Source organism: Cinclus cinclus, chromosome 3 (genome assembly GCF_963662255.1).
Source record: "Cinclus cinclus chromosome 3, bCinCin1.1, whole genome shotgun sequence".
In the NCBI taxonomy this organism is placed as follows: Eukaryota; Metazoa; Chordata; class Aves; order Passeriformes; family Cinclidae; genus Cinclus; species Cinclus cinclus.
In genome coordinates, this window is record NC_085048.1 from 49,480,885 (window position 1) to 49,506,763 (window position 25,879).

The following is a 25,879-nucleotide window of genomic DNA, read 5'->3' on the forward strand; positions in this document are numbered from 1 at the left end:
ATTAAATAAATTATGGGCTGCAGAACTCAGGTGTAGGAGTAGCTGAACTGAAGAGCTGTACTTTTAAATGGACTTTTCTGGTAAGCTATCAAGATACTTTTCCCTCACTAATTTTCAATCATTTTGCCAACTCTCTCCATTTTACTTGCTGTTTATTCAATTATAGTGGTTACCAGAAAATGTTCCTATTTCACTGAGATCAGTAATTCCCAAACTGCTCACTAAACTCTGATAGCTACACTGACAGTAATAAACCAGATCCATTCTCAGTAAAACAGTGTGGGTTTTCTAGGCTCTTTCACATGTGATATTCTGACCACAATTAGAAATGTTCAGTTTTTAAATGGAGCAAACATATAAGAAGCATTTTCTATTTTACCAAGTGATAGAAGGAGTTGTGTTACACAGTAATAGCAATGTCAACATCAAGATCGGAGACAGTTAAATCACTACTACATTGGCTATTAACAGCTGTGAAACTGGTAAAATAGATTCTCACAACTGCATCTGAACTGAGCTGGTGCATTCTGCAGTGCATCCCGGCTCCTGGTCACTTGAGCATCACACTGGGACCAGGCCACATCAGGCTCCTGCAGGCATGAAGGGCTGGTGAAATAAAGTGATTCTGCCAGCTGGGCCATGGGGGAAGACTTGGATCCATAATCTATGTGTTCAGCTTCTGAAGAGAGACTGTGCTTTGGGGGCAAGTCATGAATCTCAGAGTCAATTGAGATCTCCCTTGGTACCATGATTTAGAGTTGGATTTTGATGGGGATTGGCTCTAGAGGCTGGAGCAGTATTAGATGACAGAAGAGTTGAGCCAAAAACAAGAAGGGGAGCAATAAAACAATTAATGTCTTACTTTTGCGTTTTCCAGCTGCATCTCTTCTGAACAGTATTAGTGGAGTTTAGCCAGCTAAACTGTTATACAATTTCTTTACTAGAATATAATTCCCTTTCTTATCTAGCATATTGTTTTGCTGTGTAGCATATGGGTTTAGGCTGTGGCAAATTTCAGGTTGACTATAATGAAACAATAACCAGCCTCAGCAAAGGCAGAAAGAAGGAGATATTTCTGTAACTTTCCTGTCCTCAGAAGCACATTCAGAATTGACCAGATTATTTAAGTCTCCATTTTGGTCATGGAGTTAAAAGTTTCTGGGTGCTAGAAGTATATACAGTGACTGTTTTGGAGGATGGGGGAAATTCTAGGGACAATATATTTGTCAGTTCTTCCTGTGCTACTGGATAGAACGGGTTCATAAACACTGGCAGATAATGGAGCTGGGATCTGTGGCTTGAACCTGGAGCTCTGTAGTGGTATTTTCAGCCCACTGCCTGTTTCCCCAGCTAGTCATTTGGCCCTGTTCTATCACACTGTTTGCTCCCTTCTAAGCTCCTCTTCCTACCCTCATTTTCTTTGCCTGCAGTGTGTCAACCTGCACTTTTCATGTTTCATACCAATCCCACTTGCCCATCCACGTCCAATGGTACTTCCTCAACTCTTGATGCCCACTTTGCTTACTCTTGGATTCTAGTCCTGGTCTATCTCCAGCCTTTTCATCAGTCTCAGATCAGTTCCATGCTCCCTCCTGGCCTCTTTTAGCAGTCTCATTTCCTCTATGGTCCCATCCTTTTGCATTCTGGCATGTCTCGCACAGTTCCTCTCCCTGTTGTTTCTCCAGTTCCTATTCATCTGTCCCAAATTGCTTAAGCTCTAGCAACATGCTTCTCCAAGATTTTAACCATTTTTGCTTGCTTAGCAAAATCCTGTTTGCCTTGACCCATCTCTGCACCGGGTCACCATTCTCTTTCAACATTTCAACCTAAACAATTTGTAGAAGTAGCAAAGGACTTAAGAATATGAAGCATTGGGAAATTTGAACAGGGGAAGGTGTTAGCCTACATACAATATAGATTGCAATCTCACTAGTTAACACCCTTCTCTGTTTTGCTGTGTATCCATAAAGTGCAGTGGAAGCTATTAGAAGCATTTATTTTTATTTTACTGTCTACCAATTATGTAAGGAACTGTCCATTAGAACTTACATCTCCAGTACTTTGAAGAAAATTGAAAGCACATCACGTAATAGAAAATGGTAGTTGCAACAATAAGCCAGATGCTAAGATTGTGTAAATCAGTGTAAGTGTAAGGAAGCAATTCCAGTTCGTACTAGCTGCAGATCTCCGCTTTTGAATATATATTCTCTAGTAAGAGAAATGCTAATAGAAAAATTATTAAACTGAGACTAAAAATCTGCCTCATTATGAAAGCAACTTGATCAATCTTGTTTCTCCCTTGAGCTTAATTTGAATGCAAAAACAGTAGGTTTTTTATTATCTAAGTAAACTTTCTAATTAAAAAAACTATCAAAGTTTTATAACAGAAGCATAAAATGTAAAGAGCTCAGTTCAGCTCTGCTGATTAGAAACTGAAGTTGTGCCTCCTAATAAAAATTATAGATTTACTCTTTTTTTGTCTTCATATAAATTACATTAATTTTTAGGGGATTTGTCTTTTTATTTAATTTTTATTTTAATTTTTCCTTTTTTTTTGTTTGTTTGTTGTTTTTTTTCTGCTATAGTCTTACCTGATATAGCACTAAGTACTAAGTACATTTCCACTACTTCAGAGCCTTTAACTTGACCTATTTATACATTCTGATTTCATTTTTCCCTTCTCTCTCACATAACTCTTAATTTCTGTTTATAGTCCTCAGGATTATATAATAATGGTAGGTAATTTACCTTCTTCCACTTATGGACACTAGTTTATTTGAACTAGTTTCTAAGGAACTATTTTTTTTCCTTTTTTTTTCTAGCTTAATCTGTGTAAAATTATTTTATGGAGTTTATAACCACTTTAGTTTTTTATTTCCAACTCCTGATAACAACCTTCTTAACTATAATTCCTGGACGTAAGTTTTGCTTCAAGATTTACTCTGAGTGGCTGATGTGTGCCAGGGACAGCTGACTAACACCAGTGCTTTTGCATAGATGGCAGAGATAGCCACACATATTGGTGGAGCAAAGGGTGGCCAACTATGTAGTTTTAATGTTTAACAACTTCTATATATTTAGCTCACACAAAACAGACCATGGACCAACGAGTAGTGTTTAGGGACCTCTGTGCTAACACCGAGTTCAGCTTGGGTCTACACAGGTAGAGCTGGCAAGAATGAATCTGAAGGATTCAGAAAAAAAAAAATTCCTTTTGGTTAAATTTCAATTTTTGTAGAAGTGTTTTATTTTAGATTTTCCTCAAGAAATCTACTTTTGCCCTTCATTGATCACAGATGTTATTATTAAAAAAAAAGGGGTTACAGGATCTCACAGTTTTATCTTTATATTTTTATAGACAAGTTAAATTTTTAAAGTATCAATATCTTCCAAAAATCTTCAGAGTGAAACTTTGATGACAATATCTGCAGGGAATGAACTACCCCTTTTCAGTGTTCCTGCCAATAACATTCAAACTTCAAACATTTTATCTGTGACACTGAGCCTGAGTCACAAATATGACTGGCGCTGTAGAACTGCTGATTGCAATGGCAAATTATATCTTCTTCTACAAAGATGTGAGGTTTTTTCTGGCTTCAGCCTTTCCTTAGTAATTTCAGAAAGGCTTTTTGCAGTCATCTAAACCTACCCAGCTGCTATCGTGGGCTGTCAGTGGCACTCTACATAAGATGTAGTAAGCTATAGTGTAATTAAACAGCAAATGTCCATAACTAAAGTAATTTGCTCTATGCATTGATATTTCTTGGTTTGAATGTGCTTAAATTATTTGTTTGCTTGTCTGCTTATTTCAGTTCTAAAAGACCACAAAAATTAAAATCCTCTATGCAAGTAGACTCTATAGAAAAAAATGTATATACAAGAAAGACAGTCCCAAATGTACAATTATACAACAGAGGTGAGGAGGTATGTGATGTAAAAATGAATGAATGAAGAATGAAAACATGAGTGTGCTGGCAGCTCTGACTTTTTTTCCCCCTAGTGATTGGCATGGCAAACTTTGAAAGCCTAGCTAAATGCTGCAAATGAGTGAATCTTTTAGACACTAAAGGTGTGAATCCTTTAGACATAAACCATTGATCAAGTCTGGGATTAAGTCTGGGTCCAGCTGCACATACACTTCCTCTGAGAAGGAGTTTGGAACATGAAGGGGTACTTATGCTCAGGACTGAACAGGAGTGTCTTCCTGAAAATTGTCTGAACCTATCCACTATGCAGTAAATAATCAACTGTACCTGGCCATTAAAACTTGCTAAATCACTGGTGCATGTACTGTTGAATTTTGTAATATCAATAAAGTTTATCGTTGTTGCTCTCTTATGAGTGAAGTGCACAGCCCCATCTACAGCAAAACGTGATACTGGAATGCAGACAAATATGAGACTACAGTGGTATTGCACAGCTGCTACCCACCAAATTTCTAATATAGCAGAAGCAGGGAAAAATGTGGAATACTTCTAGTTGTCTTGTTGCATAGAAAAATGAAACAATACTGCTTCTAGGTGACATTACAGTGTCTGTAAGCTGCTCAAGTAATTTTTGCACCTCTCTTTTTTTATCTTGGTGGCCCCTACTGTTCCTATGATATGCAGGAAAAAGTCACCAGAGGATAAATCTTGTTTAACTTTATTTGGCATATTTTTCACATACTATGAGAGGGTGAATCCCTCATACTCATTACAAGAGTAATGGCAACCCAAGAAACAAGGAGCACTGAGTTAACTGCTGCTTTGAAAGCACTCCTTGTTTCACAATTTACGGTAGGTAATAAATAAATAAATAAACGCTTATACAAATTAGAGCTGATTTAAGTGCAACAAAGTAAAAAAAAAAAATGCAAACACAAGGATTTATAGTGCATCAGATGATTAATGAAAAATTAATCTGTATACAAAAATAACCTCAAGACACTCCATATTCTTATTTGACAGCACTGAACGGTTTTCATTTAGATATTTTTCTTCCTAACTTGTACTTGTTTTCTAATGTGTCCTCTGCCTGACAGTGTCCATACACAGTCACAGAAGGGCTTTGTACCTTTTTTACTGCCCACTCTGCTCCATAGGTCTGTTTTCCAGGCAGTGATGTAAGATGGGGATGTTCTACAGCTATTTGTACAGCAACTGTTCTTCATGTATGTCCTTGTTCATGGTTCAGCATGGCACCATGGACATTTAATTGTTTTTGCATTTTCTCTCCCTTGTCTTTCCAACACTCTTGAAAGTAGTCTAAGCTGAATTGCTACATCAAGGAGGCTGAATCCCATCAAAAGAACTCAGGTAACTTTCAGTTTGCCTAAAAATGGTTAGTTTCAGCTGTTGGAGAAAACTGTTTTAAAAGATATATATAAAGGACAGGGAGAATCCATTTGTTATTGCTGCCTGTTCCTCTGGAAAGCAAAGGTATCCAAAGTGTAGCAGCTGGACCTGGGCTCTTCCAATGTTGTGTCCAGTCTGTATTTAGACATTGTTTCTCATGTCCCTGGTTCTTTTCCTCCTCTAGAAAAAAGCCTTCTCTGTTGCTTCCTTCTTTTGATTTTTCCTGCCCTGCCAGTCTTGCTTATAAATTCCTAAGTGCTTCCCAGAATTAATTTTCTTTGTCCAGCAAGGAGCTCCATCATATCCACCAGAAACAATCAGCTCTTCCCTTGCCCTCCTACATGCTGTGCTCTTCGAAATTGCCTCTGTCCAGATTGTCTTGTCAGTAAATGAGGTTCAATATGAATAAACCACTCCCTGTTACAAGGTCAGCTTTTATCTGTTCCTCCACTGCCAGCTTATTTGTCCAGGTGCTTTTGGGGTATACAACATCATCTAAATATCAATGTGTCTTCCTCATTCTTTAGAATTGTGTTTGTAACTTATGTGCTTCAAAACCTTGAGGTCTATCCATCCACACACAGTGAAGGGATATGATGTTCAGCCTTGTTCCATGGTCCCTTTTGTTTAGCAGTGGAGACATATTCCTTGTGTCTGACATTAACGTTTACTCAATTTTACATCAAGTCTAACACAATAGTATCTGATTTCTAGAGGTCTCTCCATACTCCTAAAATAAGAATTATTATTAAATCATCATAATGTTTACTAATGAAGATGATGATTACAATAATAAATACTCCCTCAAGAGCTTTCCTTGTCTTAGTCAGAAAAACTGTGTTGCTAATCTCAGGGCTCCTTGATTCCTCTTAGCTGCAGTGGATGAATTGCTGCTATTCTTTCCTGTATTCATGAATGCTTCTGCTATTTCTACAAATCTTTCCTGCTTCATATATGGATTCCAAAAATTCAATTAGGAAATGATGCAGAGAAGACACAGAAAAGTACTTTTGTTTGACACAGCATGATACTGTAAGGATATTGTTTCAAGTCCTATTTTAGATATGTCCTGACTGTATTATAGTGAAAATGATAGTGTGAAATAGGATAAGGCATTTTAAGTAGATTATGAAGTTGTTGAAAATACCTTCAAATCAAGGTTCTTATTCTTTCTTACCACTAAATAAAATTACAGGAATGTCTTATCTAGCATAAAAAAGTTTGCTATGTCTGAGTTCTGATTTCTTGAATCAAAATGCCTGTTCTGCAAATATCCAACATGGATTGGTAACAATTCCAAATAAGTCAGAGCCTTCCTGGAATAGGCAGTGTGGAAAAATCGACTTTTTTCTTCCCTCTGCCCTCCAAAATAAAAAACAAAAACAAACAAACAAACAAACAAACAAAAACAAAAACAAACAAACAAACAAACAAACAAACAAAAATAAAAATAAAAATAAAAATAAAAATAAAAATAAAAATAAAAATAAAAATAAAAATAAAAACAAAACAAACAAAAAAAACCAAAAACAACAAAACAAAAAAAAAGCCCCCAAAAAATCTCCCCCAAAAAAGCCCACAGGAAAACTTAAATTGCATGGCCATAGAGCAGTGTTTCTGATGTAGTATTTAAGACCTGAAAGTATTGGCTTGAAGGGTTTGGTAAGAAGCTAGACTTGTAAGCTCCTTGCCCCAGATAGCAATACTTTGAGAAATATGTACCCTTCACAGCTTTACTCAGGGGAGCTCAGAAATTCAGGAATGGAAACTTCCCTGTTAAACTTACTGTTACTGAAGGATTGCAGTTTTATATTAAGCACTACAGGTTTCTCAATTACTCTTACAATGGGCCCTATAGCTCCACTGAGACAACAGTCAGTTTGCAGAAATTTCCAAAGTTCTATTGGTAAAATTTCTGAAGGACTCACATTATGTAGGAAAAATAACCTGATAAAAATTCTGTCTGCTTCTTTTCTCCCTGAATCCCTTAGGAGGTCTCTGTGGATCACTGCCACTCATGGGCACTTGTAATCCTCCTGATGAAATTTTAAAACCTTTTTAAAAGTGCCTGTATTTTGTATTGGTAAATAAATAATGGCTACATATGATTTTTCTTCTTTAAAAATTGAACGCTCTTTGGGCTGTTGTCATTACCTCTGTGAAGCAGTAAATGTCAGGTCAGTGAGTCTGTTTTCATCTCTACAAAGTTACTCCCAGATCTGTTATTAAAGAGGTAGAGCTGCAAATAAATATAGTATTAAATTTTTAGTAATAGTAATAACCTAGCAATTGTAGCAGCATTTCAGTTTTTACCTACATGTGTTGGGGGACAGTAGGTGATTTTTATGAAAAATTGTTGTTAAATAAAGTATCACATGGTTAAAGTGCATGTGATTGCTGGTTAAACTTGGGGAGAACACTTGGAGTTTTGATATCCATATAGAACAGATCTGACACACAACCCAAAAAGCCTGAGTATACCCTGATAACTAAGGATTTGGGATATTGGTCAATGAGCTCCCAGCAGCTGTCACAAGCTTTCTTTGTGCAGTACCAGATTATCCCTTCAGCAGCCCTCCCCAGGTACAGCTGAGGTACTGAGAACCAACCAGGAGAATGTACAGAAGAAACTGGGGTATTTGTGGCATCATGTCCTGCAGAAGTGTCCTCAGTCAGGGCTGGACTTTAATCCTGTGTCCTATGTTCGTGGAGCTGTGGTGTTACCTAGGCATGCATTTACAACGTATGCATTTGCCAATGGTTATAGCCAGCAGACCTCATAGGTATCAAATCTTCTTTTTCCCTTGGGCAAAAAGTACAAAAAAGGTGATATAGCTAATTTATAGGTATCTGAGTAAAAACTCTGTGAATTTATGATGCTTGAACTTAAATTTTGTGTTGTAGAAAGGAAGATAGGAGGTATAGGGTAGATGGGCATCCAGCGAACTGTTGTATTAATGTAGGACTGATTCTATGATTTTAGAATCAATGGCTATAAATAACTATGCAGCACATGCTATAATTCTATAAGGTCCTTTAGAAATAACCAAGAAGAAGGTACAGTAAGTAATATTTAAATAAATTAATTCCCTATCTTTTCATGGCAGGTAACAGGGGTGGTGTTTCATCTTTGCTGAAGGTAAAATTATGTTCCTGTCACAGTGTGATAGGATAGACAGACGTAGGCAAATGCATATAATATATATGAAGGATATGAAATAATGTTCAGGCATTCTTCCTAGGTTAATAAATACATGGCCATTTTGAAAATACGCATTTTCACTGGGAGAAGCAGCACTAAGAATCAAGATTATTGAAAAGCTGTAAGTTCAGCGGCTTAAAAACAAGAAAAGCTTACAGAATACAAAGAAAAATACAGAAACAACAACAAAAAAAGAAAACTGGAAATCATCTAAAATCTAATTTCTTGACAGAGAGATATTTATTATTATGTTTGAGTTTATGGGCTGAATCCTGCCATTTGCTGTACACCCTGTCCCAGTCTTTAAGATTAAAGCTGTGAATACTGCTATTATGCACATAACTAAAATACCTTTTCACACCATGCCAGAGGGCTAACATTGTAACTAAGGCATCCATCTCCATGTTTCCAGAAGAACTGAATGCATACCTGATTTGTTTTATTAGAAGATCATTACCATTAAGAAGCTTATTTTTCTTGTTCATATGACTGGTGGTATAATACCAGTTTAATTACAAGCAAATATGCAGTGCAGTGTATCTTCCCCACTGGTACATGAATTACAGCAGGCTTCACAGGTGATCTCTGAACCTCTGGTTCATACATGGTGCTGTAACCATGACTCCCAACATCAAGTTTGAAAGCAGTAATTTAGAATTACTGACTCTCTGCAGCAGTCAGACCTGCAAGTGTCTACATTCCAATTATCAGGGGCTGATCTCTGACTTGTTCATTTATTAAAGATGCAGGACTATAAAAGGGAACCAGTGAAGAAAATGCAGGGTATCCTGGCATACTGTCTTAACCACAAAGCTGCAATCCTGAGTTTCCCTCACCATTACTCCCATCTGACAACTTGCTAATATTCAGAGACCAGCTTGCATTCCCTCTTGCTGACTGGATAGAAATTACTCCAGGGATTACTTTTCATTGACATTTTCCTAATAATGCTACCATTAGCCTTGATAGCTTTGTTGAGAAAGTTGCAGAAAGTAATAAGTATACTCATCTGGGATCTTGTGCTTTCTTGTTTGGCTTATTTTGAATTAAGATTTTGCTGTTGAGGTGAATTAATTTAAATACTGCCTCAGCCTTTATTTGGAAGCCAAAGTTTGCTCTCTTACTGGAAATGCTCAGTGCTCCTCCTATCTTTGCCCAGTCACTAATTATCTCTTAGCATCTGTAAGTCATCTTCCCTCTGGTTTAAATTTGAAAATTAGAGTGCTTGAAAAAGATACAATGCAAATGTTCTATTTCATCGATTCGTTTATTACCAAATGATTAATTAATTAATTAGTAAGTTGACATGGTGGTGTTCAGTCATAGGTTGGACTCAATGATCTCACGGGTCTTTTCCTACCTAATTGATTCTGTGATTCTGTGTGATTCCAGGATTCTTTAATTGTCTTTGCCTAGTTTTGCTCAGCTAAACCTTCGGAATGGAGGGCTAGAAACAGTAAATACCAAATACTGGAAAAATGTAAGGTGCACTAAGGTGAATGGTCTTTCACTTTAGGATTATTGAAGCAATCATCAATATTATTTGTGAACAAAACAAAGCTGCTCAAAGATGTGGAAACCGTGTTATGAGCACTAGCTACAGATTCCTGTTAGAAGCCACAAAACTGAAACAAAATATTTTAAGTAAGTGATGGCTACACAAAGATTAAAATAGATCTTTCAGTAGTATGGGTAGAGAAGTTGTTTAAACAACTACAAGGCAGGAATAAGAAGAAATAAATAGCGGTGATTTTTTTTTTCTGTTTTCTATGGCAACATTGGCATTGAAAGGATGAAATTGTGCTTTGGAAAATGAATAAAGAAAGAATACATATGAGAAAGGTGACAAAAAAAATTAGGGCACTGAGGTTTTTCTGTCCAAGGAGAGTGCTTGTAGAGAGTGAGGAAATCCTGCCACTAGGGAGTGTAAGACACAAGAGGCTGTGTCATTCAACTCTACCTGATGCTCCTCGTGAGGCAAGTGCTGCCATGTTAGAAGGAGCAGAGTACACAAAATAAAGTAGATTTGCACATGGACAGAAAGAAAAAGAGATAACCACCCACACAAAGTAAATATGATGAAAGTCTATTTGAGAAACTCCAAAAAATACTTCACTTAGGTATGACATTGGAGCAGGTGTTGACCAGTCACTTCATTTCTTTATGCTTTGAGTCTTCTATAAAATGATCCTGCTTCATCTGTTTCCTATCTTTCTCTTAAAAGGAAATCATAACTGTTTGAGAAAGGACTTTCCCTGATACATAATGATTTTTTTTTACATACAGAATTCCTGAACTGTGGCCTCAGTTCTTCTGAGAGTGGGGTCTGTCTTTCACTGGAGCCCGTATTCTCTCTCCCTAAATGCACGCAGCACACAGCCTGTCATAAAGCAGTCTGGTATCTCTGAAGGCAGTGATAATAATAGAGAAAAGGATGATAATTACAGTAATAGTCAATGATTTACTGATAGATCTCTAGGTTAGACATAATTGATTCTGAAAGTGAATGAGACCTGTATTTACCCAGTAAACACATGGTTTTAATGCAGTTGCTGGAACAAGCTATTTACACCAGAGGAATTATGAGCATTTTAGGATTTACATCACTAGTTTCTTCCAGCTCACAACACAGAGGGCATATTTAGCTGGGCACGGCTGCACAGTTTTTGCTTTTGCTCTGCTGGTTTCAGGAATGAGCATATTGGACTTAATTTTCCAAACTTGTCAGCCCAACTCTCACAAGCATTACATTCAATTAGGAGGAACACCAAAACCAATTTAAAACAAATGATGAAAGGAGGAATCTACAATGAATAAAGTTCCTTGCTTTCCTGTAATGGCCATCCCACTTTCTCAGCTGCTGGGATTATCTCAAGAGAATAATGATAACTGCACTGTTTTTCATCTTATCTCAGGTTTCCACAGCGAGTCTTAAATTTCCGATTGTGTATTTTAAAACAGCTTTCCTAAATCCAAATTATATAGGAATGGTCTCTTAATGGCTTGTTTTTATGTCCAGTATTAACTTAAGTGTGACTCATTTACTCAACCTTCTGCTGCATGCAGCAAAGGAATCAAATAGTTATTATTATTGTCATTTTGGCCCATGCAAATGCCAGGTTATTTAGTGTGTCTAATGTCACATTGACTTGCATAGCTTACACAAGTTTTTTATGCCTATTATGTCCCAGTTTTGTCAACTTAACTGAGGATTTTCATTTGTCCCTGATTTCACAAGTACATCTCAACATAAATAATATAATTTAGATTTGGTTTTATAACAGCTATGCTCAGATGTATGAAAATGACCTCAGCATGTACAGTTTGAAAATTGCTTTGGAAAGGAACTCACCCTGGAAGGATACTTGGGGCAGATGTGTCCTACTAGCCAGTTGGGTCCCTTTTGAAGTTAGTCTAAAATAAATATCAAGCCTTGTCTTTTTAATGTTAAATTATTTAGCATCTGTCTCTGGACTTGCACCTTTATCTTCTGCTGTGCATTTAAAGTACTGTCTTATTATTTCCTGCCACAGCTGATCCCATATCCTCTCCATCTATGTGTTATCAGTGCTTCACATCTTCTAGCAGGTGCTGAAATTTGTTCTCTAAATGTTAATAGAAACAGCAGAAGAATTTTGAATGTTCACTAGCAAGTGTCCTCGGAAAACCAGCAGTTGAAAGAACCCAACAAAAAGCTCCTGCCAAAAACTATTTGATCATAAACCTCTCAAGCAGAAAATTGGCAATCACTGCAGAAACAATTCCTCAGGAAAGTATTCAACTTTCAAATAACCCTGAAACACAACTCAATATCATTTGATTTCCAGTGAGCACATCTAGCAGGACATCCCTTCACCAGAAACCAGTACAAGGTAGAGACTGACTGCTGTCCCCACAGTCCCTGGAAATTTCATCCTTTAGGAAGAGAGGATACACAAGTCCTTTTTAGTATAACAGCTGTAATTCCCTACATGTGCTGTCTCACACAGAAGTGACAAAAAAGCACCAACATTTTTGGAAATCCCAGTATGGGTATACAGTATGCAAAATGTATCTGCAAAATGTATAAATTCAAATTCTCCCTTACACACTCCCCTGGTGTGTGTGTGTGAGGTAGGAAACACCAGAAGTGCCTGTATATGTGTGAGTACACTGGATTTGAAGTGCAAAATAGGTGTGCCATTCACTGGCACATACATGCAGCAGGAGATGAAAGGGAGAAATGGCTTGGGACCAGCCTTCTACCATGACACTCCTGGCTGAAATAAGCTCAGGGTGAAGCAGGAAGCTTTGCAGAAGCCTGCAGGTTAATTGGTCCAGATCTCCTAAGTGCCATGTACAAGGAAATAGAAATAGAGATGTTTTTTGTGCACTCTGGTGAGTCTTTATCTGCAAACACAGAAGGCACATTGCAATATGAAGCAATTAAAACTTCTTTCCACACAAATACCTTGTGTCTATGGGAAGATCTGCAGACAAGGAAAATGAACTGTGAACCTGTCATTAACTTGGGATCACCTCTTTTTGCTCCACTGAAAATATCTTTGCAAAGATGAAAATGCAAGAATCAGGAATTTTTGGTTTCTGTACATAAGGAAAGAATGTGAGGAGGTGGTGTGCATATCGAATATGTTGAAGTTTTATAAAGGGAAAATATCAACCATAAGACAGCATTAAATATGCTTAGATGTAAGATTATGGTATGAATAAACAAAGCAGTGTATAACTTTTACAAAGTCCAGTGTATACAGCTTTTGCTCTACCACCTCAACTCCTTCAATTTGATTTCTCTCTATTTAATTATTAATATCTGTTTTTCAAAAGGTGGATTTTGGGAATAAATTAAGTTGTAGACTGTGATCACTAATTTTACACATGCCTAAGTCATATGACTGACTCGTTATAAGAGAAAGTTTTAAAAATACTTAGTTTACATCTTGGAATGATAAAAACTAGCAAAGCAATTAATTAAAAAAAAATTAGTCTACCACATAGGTTTTTAAGGCATTGACTACTGATTTTAACCAAGAAGGGAAACTGGGAAGGACTGAGCAGTATTCAACCATGTTAAATAAGATCAACTCCCAAATATGCAAATCGATGTCTTCTGTAGAAGAAATATAATCAGCCTGCATATTGCCTCAAATCCTGTCCTCTGTGTAAGTGAAATTCAGCAAGGCTGTTTTTTCAGGAAGTGTGCTGGTCTGTGCCTGTGCATTAGATGTCAGCTATTAAGCCCTCAAAGGGGTGTGTGTGTGTGTGTGTGTGTGTGGGTGTGTGTGTGTACTTATTTGTATGGAGAAGGAATGAAGTGTGGCAACTGCTGGTGGCAAGTCTTTCACATGTATATGTCTCTGCCTCAGGTAATAACAGTAGCAGAAATGAAAAAAAGAGAAATCACTGAGAAGTGGGGAGAAGCATTTTAATTTCAGAATGCATAATATGCAGCCATGAGTAGTTATCAAGGAAATACCAAAGGGATTAAATACCTTTTGAATAGCTTTGAAATACCTTTCAGAAGAAAACCAGACCATAATATAAAATTTTTAATAATTAGAATTTCTCATCTAATGCAGTATATATGCAGCATCGCAGTACAGTAGAACATTCCTGTAAACTTTCAAGCTTCCAGCTTCCAAAAGCAAAAAATTGAGATGTTGTGTATGAGTAGGCTTATAATTGGGTATTATTGAAATGATGCACTGATTATAGTGTACAGTTTATAGACTTAAGAAACAGTAGGAGCTTTCAAACTTTTTTAGTAATTTTTAAAATTACAGGGAAAGTAAATAGTATTTGTGTCTACTGGGGTATAAGTAGGTAGGCGTTTGTGATACATTCCTGCCTAACCCAAGGTCTGAACAATTCATAAACTGCTTGCCACCAAAAATGTACTTTTCTTTCACTCTTGGTGAGAAAACACCAATCTGCTACAGAATTTATAGCATCTTTTATATCTGTCATATAAAGAACATTCTTAGTTTTATCAGTATTTAGCAAAAAAATGTGTGTCTAGTGAAACCAAGGCAGGAAGACTAAGAAGCTAATTTTGATGAAACATTTTATTTATTTCCTCGTCTGTCAGTCTAATTTAATATTAATAAATACTGTACAGGACAGTTAAGCATATTTTCAACGTCTCTCTTCTAAACTACTCATGTATCTTGTGAGCTGTCTAGTGGCCACTATGGTGTTATATTGATTTTTCAGAACTACTGCTATTGCTATTACATTGGTTTCACAATAGATATTCTAAGAGAGGGGGAGGCACTCTGACAGATTTGCAGACAAGCTTTCCCTGATTGTTCCTTTATCATGAGGTTTTGAACCCCTAACTATCAAGCAAACATTTATTAAAAGATAATGAAATTGCATCAGATTATCATGAAATTGAGATTTTTGCTTAGGCATAGACACATTTATTATAATGAAAAGCCCTGAATTTTCCTTCATGTAGCTTCAGGTTGTAAGGATCTCATTTTTTGAGTGACTTGCAACATTATTTTGTGACAATACCTGAGGCAGATATGTGAGAGAGTTTCGATGAATTCCACTGGGAAAGATGGCATTTCCCCCCCCCGTTGATTATAAAATAAGTTGAAGGTGCTTAGTTTAGATTTAGAAACCTAATTTCTTGACATCTCAAGTTATGAAAGATGAATCCTGGCATCTGCTGGTGTTACCAGTGGTGACTTTTTGTACAATTTATTTTAACTATCCCACATAAAACAACTTCACAGAAGACCTCATTTCCTCTCATAATTTATTAGGTGGGTTGACAGTGTGTGAATACTAATTTCTATTACAATCAAGGAACTTTGCAGTGCTGAGTAGTAATTAATGTCTGTGACTCCAAAGACAGTGTCTGAAAATCAGCAATGATTATTTCATTCAGTGTTATAATCATAAATCAGCTATTTTCTGATTTTTTGTCATTTGAAAGAGGACTTCTGAAAAAAAAATTAGGTCACTCCTTTCTGGCATTGAGCACTACTCATGCTGGCCCTGGGTTATTTGGCAACACCTGTTTGATGCTCAGTCACATTTACTGTTCACAATTCTTACAGGTGGTTTCACAGGTCTCAGGTCAGGTATGTTCTTGGCTTACTTACTGCTCAGTGAACATGAGTTTAACTGTCCATGAGAACATTTTCTTAAACTGTCAATATATTCATTGGAAGGGCTGTCAGTCTGATTTTCTTTCCTGAAGTATCAACATTTTATAGCTGCCCTGCTTGGAAATAGTAATTTCTTAGATGTGATCTTGCAATCCTATCAACTAATTTTTCTTTCACTGTAAACCCAAGCAGCACTTACTAAAACATTGCTGCTGGTGTCTTTCTTGTTATTTCTTTAAATTTTTGTGGGGTTCACAAAACAGTATGTTGTATCTCTACTTCTGGCCTCAGACTGGAATTCTGATCATGTCCACTAATGTGGCATTGTTTCAAAATACTGAAAGTGCTGAGGTTCATTCTTCTGTTTTTGATTGTGGCTTAAGATTTAGTTTACCTTAACAAACAGGAAGTTTAAGTACTGTATTTGTCTAATCAATATTTCAGGGAATCCAAGAATAAAGTAGATTTTGGATCCATTGAATCACTTTTCACCATATCCAAATTATGTTCTATGAACAATAATCATCAATTCTGCTATCATCAATGACAAAAGAAGAGAACAGTAAAATGATCCTAATTAAACCAAAGGTCACTGAGGGTTTGTGGGCCAAACTCTAATTAAATATAACCTTTTATGTATTATTTTTAAGTCCGCACACATCATAAAAATATTTGTTCCATATAAACTTGCAAAAAATCCTACTGCAGGATGTAATGATGAACCTTGCTGAAAGGCATATCATAGTAGGCATTATGGTAGCCTTTGCTTGCATCTGAGAGCGTGAAGGAAAAGACAAGCAGCATAAAGTGACACTGGACTGCTCTGTGCCACTCCAGTGGTTGTGTGTCTCATGGCTGTCCTGTTTCTCTTATACACATTTAGTTACAGCACCTACTACATCTGGAATATCTGAAACAGAGCCTGTTTATGCAGTTTATTTTTGCACTCTAGCCCTGACATATACCTCTTTTAAAACTCTAATGTTGTTTTCAAAATTATTTCCTTAGTAGAAGAAGTAGAAAGAGGACTGTCCAGAGCAAGGATGTGGGAATTTAAGCAGAGATGCTACACCAATGTTGTTCTCAGACATGCTCTGAGAAATGCTTTAGAGTTGCAGTTTCCACAGCATGAATGCATCGTCTTTGCTGTCCAGTGCTCCTTGCAGTTTACATGGGATGTACAACACATTTGTAATATATATAATGCATTTTTTTCCAAGCTCAGTAACTAAGAAATATTTTAGTTCTTGATTTTCCTTTATAATTCTGCCTTAGGAAGAGCAGTCATTTAATGGATTTCACTTGAAATGGGTCAGTGGAAAGTGGACAAATCAAGATGTCTGCTTGGAGAGATGGTTTACACACCCAAGGGGGAAACTAATGCTCTGCTTATTTTTTGATGAGGTTCTTGCTTTTATACCTTTTTCTGCCTGTCCATATGAAATCCATTAATACATAGTTACTTTTCTGAGTACTGTAAACCTTTGTCTGCTTGTCTTTGGTCTGTTCTAAAAGCAAAGTGAACCTATTTTCATCATGTTCTGATTTCATCAAAATCAGAGAAAAATTCTGTTAGTTTTGATGCTCTCAGAAAACATTTCTTGTGGTTTCTTCCTAAGCATCTGTTTTGTGGCAAACTCAGGTGAAGGCGCACTGGCTTGTTTTTTGAGAGATATTTCTTGTGGAGTGGTGTTTTTTACTGATGTTATCCTGCTGTGAGGAAACAGGAAACTTGTTCAGGCAGACAAATCATTGAGATCTGTCCTGAAATCTTTAGCGAAGCAGAATATGCTGAAGACTGTGACTAGAAGTAATTTAAAAGTGTTAGTTTACAGAAAACTGTTGCTTAATTTGTGCAGCCTTTGAAGACAGTGAAAATTAATGACCTCTTGACACCTCATACAGTAGGTAGGGCAGGTTGAGCACAAGGAGCCAGAAAGATGAATGACAAACATTCACCAGAGCCCCCTGACAAAATGTTTAGCGAGAATAGTAAGTAGGTGTTATGTGGACTTTGCAGTAATGGGGCAGCAATGAATTTGAAAGACAAGGGAGGAAAATAAATTAATTGTGGATGAAAGCTGATACATAAAAACTTCCTCTTTTTTGGAGTTGATGTTAGGAAACAGATTACAAATATGTCTAGTTCCTCAGGCACATATTTTGTTGTACTATACTCTTGAAGAAAATCAGTTTTCAGACTGCTGCTACAAAGTGGATATGTACTTATCTGTACTTCTTAATCTGGAGTGTCAAGCAGTGAAGGGTGCTGTGCACTGGAGTGAAATTCTGTCATTTTTCTCGCAGTACCTTGGAGATAGGTATATCCATTTGGGGAATGCAAGACTGACTGTCTTTTTAAAAGACACATTAGTAGAACACAAAGATGCATGAAGACAACAGGACACCCATATTTAGCATACTTTTTCCAGATTATGCATAAAGAGATACTTTAACTGGTTTCTAAATTCAGCATTCTAACTCTGTCTTGGAACTTTCACATCTCGCGGATGTTTCTGTACAAACTCACATGAAAGTTTAATAGTGAAATATTGTGTTTAATGCTGGAATATTTAGGAATGCAATAATATCTTGCTCTCCTCGGGTGTGGCGTCTCTGACAGCAAAACACTCCTATGTACACGTGGTAGTAGCATTTCAAGGACGGTATTTCAGGACCCCGTGGACAAGTTACAGCTGGGCTAAAAACCATTCTGCCCAGTTTGATTCATATGGCTTCACTCCCTGCTTGTAGGAACTCTAAACTCTAGTGTCTGATTTACCAGAGATCCTGCCTACTTGCTTTCTTTCTTGCTTACTTGCTTCCTTCTTCTGTATGCTTAAGGGTCTGAGAAAGTCCCATTCTGTATCCCATCACTGCCTTGCCTCTGGTCTGCCTGCAACTCCACCTCATGCTCCTTGCCTCTGTCTCCATAAGTGGGTGGCACTCACTGACAAACCCTCTTAAGAAGAGGAGCCGAATACTCTTGTAATCTGTTGTACTCTGTGTTTGCTGCAGAGCCACAGTCAGTCTAAACTTAGCACCGCCACAGACAAGCAAATGTCCTTCCTCACAAAGTGACAGGGGAGTTGCTGCTCCCACAAGCGACAGTTGTCATTTAGGCTGACAAGGGTAGGCAGAGGGACCACTGAGGACTTCATGCAGCTCTACAGCACAGGGTATTCTTGCAAGCATGGAAAGATAAATATATGTCCCTTTTTCTTGGTTTCAGATGTGCTTCCCTGTCTCTGTTCAAAGATTAAACTAAGTTCTCTGATTATGATGTAGAGTTCTAGGGACAAAAGAACAAGACCTCTGCAAGACCACATAGCATCATTGGCGACATTCACCTGGGGGACAGGACCCTAGGGGAAATGGACCACTGTTTTCTAGGCATGAAAATCATCATGATTCCACTTTTCCCAATGGTCAATACAAGGTAAGTATCAAGCCTTTCCAGATGTTCCCCCATAACATCAAGCAGCATTTCAATCCCTTCACAAATATATTTTAAAAATTCATTTTTATCTGTATTATATAATTACTCTTTCAGAGAGAGTAACAACAGACAGATATATTAAAACAACCTCCTGGTTCCACCTCATGCTGAACTAAACTCTGAAATAAACAAACCCCAAATTGAATTAATGCTCCTTTCCCCCCTGCTCTTTCTGCAGTGTTTTTTTTCTCAATGCTCTTCATTCTTTGGAGTACCCAGGCAGTCACATCTGAGTGGCTGAGGCCAAGAGGACTTTTCTTTCGGCTCGTACTCTGCAGAGATGAGCTTTTGGATTTGTGAGCATAAGGGAAAATGAACTACATAATTTTCTCTGAGCTTTCACCCTCTTCTAAGAAACTACGAGCATGTAGGGTTGCTTACAAAATGGTTACTTCCTGAAAATTTTCCAAGGCAATAGAACATAATGAAGTGATTTGTGTATACTGAGTCACTCATCAACAAGGTGAAAGAAAAGTCCATTATATTCATGAATATTTTGGTAAATTGGGTTTTTTCAACAAGCATTCACTAAATTAAAGTGATTGCATTTGACACTTGAATACCAAATTTAATTTTGCTTTTGGATTAGGGTGGATTGTTCATCTCACTCACATCTCCTTAAAAATTTACCACTCTGCTAATAAAAAAAAAAAAAATCAGAGAGTGTGTAAAGTTGAGAACTTAGGTCCCTGAAGTTCTCTGATATACTATCTTGATTTTTTAATCAGTCAAGAATTTATACTGTCTCTATATAACAAGAAGGCACTATCAGTGTTCAGTCCAATCATAACGAGGGGTTTCACCTATTCTTCCACTACTATGATCAAACAGTCTATAAAAATTAAATTATTATTCTTTGAAGGCTTAATGAGGAATGCTTCCAATGTACTGAGGCTTGAAATAGTGGTCTTATGCTTCTCAGAAGCATGTGTAATAATGCACTGAAAATACAAGATAAAGAGCCAAGAAGCTTAAAAAACAAAATTATATTAAAAATTAAAGTATTGACAAACACATAGACTTAAATCTATATTTAAACCTGTTGAGTGCTTGCTCCATTTAATTGGAGAGTGCATTTCAAAAGAAAAATTTTCCTAAAACAGGGAACAGCTCCATCCAAACTATGTACATTTTTCTTGCATGAAATCCTGTTGCAGGTAAGATCAATAATTAGCTTTCGTTCCTTGTTTCATTTCAATTCTTATCTAAATGAACAAACTATCAGTGTTGTTATGTTCTTTGTCTAATAATAATCTAATTAATTTCTACTACCATTAATTTCTGTCTACCATGTGATAGAATAACTTATTCAGAATAATGGTAAAGGTCTACATATAAAATCAACAGATTATAATATATGCTCTTATGAGGGGAAAATTACTTTCAGAGAATCATAAAACTGTAGAATGGCTTGAATTAGAAGGGACCTTAAAGATCATCTCATTCCAACCCTCCCTGTCATGGGACACCTTTCACTAGTTAGGCTGCTCACAGCCCCATCCAACCTGACTTTAAAAACTCCCAGGGATGTGGCACCCACAACTTCTCTGGACAGTCTGTTCCATTGCCTCACCACCCTCACAGTAAAGAATTTCTTCCTAATATCTAATCTAAACCTACTCTCAGTTTGAAGTCCTTCTCCCTTGCCCTATCACTATATGACCTTATAAATTTTTTTCCCTCATCTTTCTTGTAAGCTCCTTCAAGTACTGGAAGGCCACAGTTGGGTCACACCAAGTATTCTTCAGGCTGATAGAAGAATTCTCTCAGCCTTACCTCACAGGAGAGGTGCTCCATCCCTCTAATCATCTTCATGGCCCTCCTCTGGACTCCCTCCAGAAGGTCAATGTCCTTCCTAAATCAGAACTTTCTCTCTTACATTTCATTGAAAGTTTGGTGCCAGAATTTGTCTAGTCCGCTAGATAGAGAAGACCAGAGGCTTCATTTGTTTGGTGTTATGGTGGCAGTACTTACTCTGGAAAGTGTCTGTTATTTGTAGTCAAAGTATGTTTTTATTTGCACAGGTATCTTTGAAGAAGAGTGTGTGAATATAATAAGGTATTAATAACCTAATTGAAGATTATTAATAGCTTAATAGAATAAGGTGAAAATATTAGATTAGTGACAACTCTATGTGATTAAGCAATTTTAATTGGTTAAAATAAATACCAGAAACTAAGAACTGTCTGCTTTTAACTAAGACCAGAAAAAATAACAGTATTAAAATTGAAGAATTTACTGGGTCAAGCAATACTTCAAAGTTCTATCTAGATTTTTTTTTAAGTGCAGAAAAAAAAGGGTCATAAGGCCTTAAAATTCTTATTTGATCAATTTTTTTCAATTTATCTATATGCTTTTCCCATTATTAATGGAGATTTTTTAATCTTGCAAAATTTGATTGGCTTGCTTTGTTTTTCTGTGTACTTCTGTCATACTTCTGGGCACAGAAGATATTTATGATAGTTTTGTTTAACTTTTTGATCTGTTAAAATTGTAATGCTCCTGGAGTTTATGAACAATGTAATAACAGTTTATATCCTCAAGAAAATACTGCATCTATTGTAGTTTCTTTCAAGGGCAATGACACTTTCTATTATCTCTGTCAAAGTACTACTGTGAATTATCTGAATGAATTTAGCCCTTTCCTTTCCTGTTCATCAGCAGATCCAGAGTTTTATAGAAACAATCATTACTTGAAAGCATTTGCCAAACAGTAAATACATTTTATGTCATGGATTATTTATTCTCTTTCTTCTGCCTGAATTCTCTGTGAAGTGACTGGTCACCTCACCAGGACTAGTTATTTTCCTTTCTTTCATGGAAGTATCTTTTAAAAACCTGTGGCTTATCAATAATGGGGGGGGGGGGGGAATCAATCCATGCCAGATTATCTATTGCATATGCAAATATAGTTGTTTCTGCATGAAAAGAGAATGGTTGGACAGTAATAGAAACAAAGCTCCTTTAATAATAATAATAATAATAATAATAATAATAATGATAAAACAATAAATCCTGGACTAAAAACCTTTTCATATTGTCCTGCTTTGAAAGACAGGTGTTTGCTGAAGAAAACAGAAGCTTCCCTTTGAACTGAAAAATGTGATCCTTCCTTCCTACAGATTATTATGATTTTTGGAATTAAGGGAGATCTCAGGCAAAGATATGGGGGTAGAAATAACAGTTCTTTACTAGAATATCTAACAAGCCAAACAAGAACACCAACAGCTATGAAATTACCCACAAACAGAACAGTAACTCAGTCCCAGTGTTTTTTGGCTGCAGGCACCTTTTCCCTGAGCTGCAGTTCCCGGTGCTGGGGGCGGGCGGGTCCCGCAGAGCCGCAGGAGGGCTGGGGGTGATGGCAGAGCTGTCCCAGGGGGAGAGAGAGATGGAGAGAGAGCTCTCCGCTCACGGTGTGGGTCCCAGTGCTCAGCAGAGTGCTGGATGGTGGCAGGTTACAGTGAGAAGGCAGCAGGGCAGGGTCTGACAGCAGAGAGGATGGCTCCCAATGCTGGGATGGCAGTGATGGGTCAGAGGCAGCGATTGTCCTTCTCATCCGAACTCCACGGGGGAAATGGGCCGAGCCAGAGCCTTCAGTCTGCTCTTCTGGATGTTTGGATATCGAGGGGTTTCCCTCTTCCCTCCCCTCCCCCTTGCCACCAGGGCCCAGTCAACAGGTATCTTAGCATGACAATGGGGAAAATTCCACAGAGGGAAAAGGGAAAGAACGAACCCCCAACACATATTCACATGGATTTTTGCAGGAACATCATCTTCTTGGAATATCAGTGGCTAGATGGACAAGGGTTTCAAGATATACCTGCCTTTTACATTACTCCTTTGGCATAAGATAACTTGCAGAATTACATTAAGCTGCTCTTGCAAGTCTTTATTGAGCTTATCACATAAGCCACCTTAAGTCTTTATTCACCCTCCAAATATATGTTGTAATTAAGAGTAAGTTTGTGACTTCTAACAGCTTTTGGAAAACCACAGGTGTTTTGGAACTAAGTGTTTTCTTCTGAATAGTGTTAACAGCTGTCCAAGCAGGGATAGAGAGCTGAGCGTAGGAAGAAGGCTGACATAGCAAGATTCCTGTCAGCCATAATAGTTGAAGTTTCAGTGGTGAGAACAATATATATTTCCCTGCTAAAAATCCAGCAAAATCTGAAATAAAATGTGCATTAATAACTGCTGGTTCTGAACACTAGATGACAGTGCTATGTGTCCAATTCAGACAGAAAACACCCCTGTCCCCCCGCCCCCAGTCCCAGATTTTCAGCTGCACTAAAAAAAAAAACAAGTAGGAAATAGTCTTTAAAGGGATTATAGCCTCATTTCTTATTACCCCAAATGAATATTTTAGTAGATTCTTTAAATTATTTTTTTCCCCTTTTTTGGTGTGTATGTAGATGCTCTTGGGACTGGAAGAATTAGCAAAACTGCTTATACAAACTGTTGGCTTTTGAAAACTAATTCAAAGTTCCATAGTCTCTTACATTCTTTCTAATTCTGTGTTGCTGATGCATTTATCACTCCAACTGGAATCTGCATCAGCCTGACTCAAGGGGAAAAATGAGGGAGATTCTGACATTCTTAGTACGTTTATGACTAACTCTTGTAGAGCTTAACTGAAAGAGGACCAATGAGGTTCCAAGGTAACATAGAAAATAAATCGTTTCTCAGGAATGAAAAGTTCTTTATCTTTTTTTTGAGCAGCTTAAGGAAGACTATTTCAGGTGTCTAATTCTCTATTAAGTAAGTCCACAAGATCTTCAGATAAGGGAGAAAAGCAAAAAGGCAACTGAATAAAGACTGTCTAATGGGCACAGTAAAAGAAGGAAGGCCGTTACTCAGATTTTGCACTGCCTACATCAACTACATTCCAAGCTCACCAAAAGACAGCTTGCAAGGTACCTTTATTTTAAAAAATCTTTTTATTTATTTTAATTACTAGAAAAAATTCTTAAGTATATTAACTAAAAGGATTGGATTTGATGGAATGTGAGATTTTTAAATGAAGAATTTAATGAAATTAGAAATAGATTAAGCAATTTAGGAATAAAATGGATGTTTGGATCACCATATCTACGTTAGAGTAAATCAGTTGTAGTTTTTTTCTTACAGAAGTCTACAACCAAACTCTAAAGTAATTTCAAAGTAAATAAGTTAAATCTTTGGTATAGCTCCTTATAAAGTATGTTTCTTCTAAAATCCAAACTTATTCTGTCTTTGTACATGTTCCTTCTGCACTACTGATACCTGTGTAAATAATAAATCTCCTGTGGTGTTTGATCTCTAGGGGGATTATTTTACTCAGATGAGAAAGGCTTGGGCTTTATAATAATCAGTGCTGTTCTTTACTCAGGCAGATGTGAATACATATAGAACAGGGAAAAAACTGTGGTCTGCTATGAATATTTATCAAAACACTTGCATCTGGAAGAGCCAACTGAAGAAAACTCTGCTGTACCATTACCTTGCCACATATACTTCTCATGTATTTGTCCCATGTTGAAAAAGCCATTTTAGAAATACCTGGAAAGGCAAAAAGAGACAGCTTTTGCAATATTTTCTCCTAAAATCCATCAGCTGCCTAATCTTATCTATAACGGGCCAGGGCCTCCTTTGAAACAATCTGATTGCTTTAAAATTCCTTGGTGCAAAGCACTTACTTGCCTGTATTGAGTATGTAATGACATTGCTAATGAACGTGTGGCACATCTTCTCCATGCACAAATGCACTGCTTCAGGCTCCCTGTGACAGCCACTGTGGCCAGAATCACACCTGAAAGATGAAAATCCTGAGTATTGCTGCTGAGTTTCTTGTTGACCAAGAAGCTGGAATACATTAGAATCCACAATACAGTACATGCTGTTGTGAGGGAACTTCATAACTCTAAAGGCAGAGGTTGGCTGTTGCAGTTTGTATGGGATTTTCTAAGCATCACCAAAACACCCTCTCATGTCCTGTGCCAGTCCAAAATGAGAAGACACAGAGGTAAGGGTGACCTACAGTGACTTAAGTACCCCTTCCTAAGTATGTTATAGGCTATTTTCTGATCATGGGTCTTACCCCTGCCATGAAGCCGTGGAAAATAATTTCAGTGGTAGCAGGAAAAAAGAAAAGAGAAAAAAAATAACAACAACAAAAACCAACCAACCAAACAACCAACCAACCAAACAAAAACCAAACAACCCCCCCCCCAAAAAAAAACCAAACAAACAAAAAACAGGAAACCCCACCTTAAAAAAAAATACACACATTTATCTTGTTAATCACTTTAAGTTCCAGAACTCACTTGAGAGACAGGAGTGTGGAATTTCCTGTGTTCAGCTATGTAAACTGTCCATCTACCCTGACAGATGGAGAAAACAGTGGATTCTGAGCCTTTATGTGGGGCAACATATACATCAGGGTATACTTCAGAAGGGAATTTCTCTTTCCTAGACCCAGGCTGACAAAATTCCGAGTAATTGGAAGCACTAAATGCAGAGGGGACTCAATAGGGTTAAATTTACATTTCAAATTCAGAAAATGAAATTTTATGTTTGGCAGGTCAGTCTTTTTAAGGCTTTTCAGATTAAAGTCCTCAGACCTGGAATATTCAAGAAAACACTACGGAGTTAAGTCTTGTGGTAAGAAGGCAAATAACATAATCAGTAAAGAAATAAATGACTAAACAGGTATTTCTCTGTGGTTACACATACAGGGCCAAAG